Below are 1,704 nucleotides of genomic sequence, written 5' to 3'. Positions count from 1 at the left end.
GGTGAGATGGTATCTCATTGTAGTTTTGATTTGCATTTCTCTAATGGCTAATGATCGTGAGCATTTCTTCATGTGTCTGTTAGCTGCCTGAATGTCTTATTTGGTGAAGTGCTTGTTCATATCCTTTGCTCATTTTTTAATTGGGTTATTTGTCTTTTTGTTGTTGAGGTTTTGTAGTATCTTCTAGATTTTAGAGATTAGACATTGATCTGATTTTTCATAGCCAAAATTTTGTTCCCAGTCTGTAGATTGTCTTTTTACTCTTTTGGTGAAGTCTTTGGATGAGCATAAGTGTTTGATTTTTTGGAGCTCCCAGTTATCTAGTTTCTCTTTTGGTGTTTGTACATTGTTACTTATGGTTCATATTCTGTTTATGCCATGTATTAGGGCTACTAGCATTGACCCTACTTTTTCTTCCCTGATCTTTATCGTTTTCAATTTTATATTTAGGTCTTTGATCCATTTTGATTTACTTTTTGTACATGGTGTGAGGTATGGGTCTTATTTCATTTTTTTGTAGATGGATACCCACTTATGTCAGCACCATTTGTTAAAGAGACTGTCATTTCCCCAATTAATGGACTTTGGGCCTTTGTCAAGTATCAGCTGCTCATAGGTGGATGAATTTATATTCAGATTCTCAATTTTGTTCCAATGGTCTATATATCTGTTGTTGTACCAGTACCAGGCTGTTTTGACTATTGTAGCGGTATAATAGGTTCTAAAATCAGGTAGTGTGAGGTCTCCCACTTTGTTCTTCTTCTTCAGTAATGCTTTAGATATCTGGGGCCTCTTCCCTGTCCATATGAAGTTGGTGGTTTCTTTCTCCAACTCATTAAAAAATGCAGGTGGAATTCGGGTCAGGATTGCATTGCATCTGTAGATTGCTTTGGATAGAATTGACATTTTCACAACGTTGAGTCTTCCTATCCATGAGCAAAGTACGTTTTTCCACTTATGCGGGTATCTTTTGGTTTCCTGCAGTAGTGTCTTGTGGTTTTCATTGTATAGGTCTTTTATGTCTCTGGTTAGATTAATTCCTAAGTATTTTATCTTCTTGGGGGCTATTGTAAATGGTATTGATTTGGTGGTTTCCTCTGCAAAGTTCTCTTTTTGGTGTATAGGAATCCAACTGATTCTTGTATGTTTATCTTGTATCCTGAGACTTTGCTGAAATCTTCTATTAGTTCCAGTAGTTTTCTTGTGGATTCTTTGGGGTTTTCTGTGTATAAGATCATATCATATGCAAATAGAAATACTTTTACTTTTTCCCTACCAATTTAGATGCCCTTTATTTCTTTTTCTAGCCTAATTGCTCTGGCTAGGACCTCCAGCACAATGCTGAATACGAGTGGCGATAAAAGACATCCTTGTCTGCTTCCCGTTCTCAAGGGGAATGCTTTCAAAGTCTTTCCATTTATGATGATGTTTTCTGTTCACTTTGTATAAATGCCCTTAATTATGCTGAGAAATTTCCCTTCTATTCCTATTTTGTTGAGAGTTTTTATCATGAATGGGTGTTGGACTTTTTCAAATGGCTTTTCTGAATCAATTGATAAGATCATGTGATTCTTGTCTTTTGGTTTATTAATATGATGGATTACATTGATTGTTTTTCTAATGTTGAACCATCTCTGCATACCTGGTATAAATCCCACTTGATCATGGTGAATTATTTTTTGATATGTTGCTCAATTCTATTGG

Source organism: Trichechus manatus, unplaced genomic scaffold, assembly GCF_000243295.1.
Source record: "Trichechus manatus latirostris isolate Lorelei unplaced genomic scaffold, TriManLat1.0 scaffold00051, whole genome shotgun sequence".
Classification (NCBI taxonomy): Eukaryota; Metazoa; Chordata; class Mammalia; order Sirenia; family Trichechidae; genus Trichechus; species Trichechus manatus.
The sequence above is the reverse complement of the archived record's forward strand: the minus strand, read 5'-3'. Positions refer to the sequence as shown.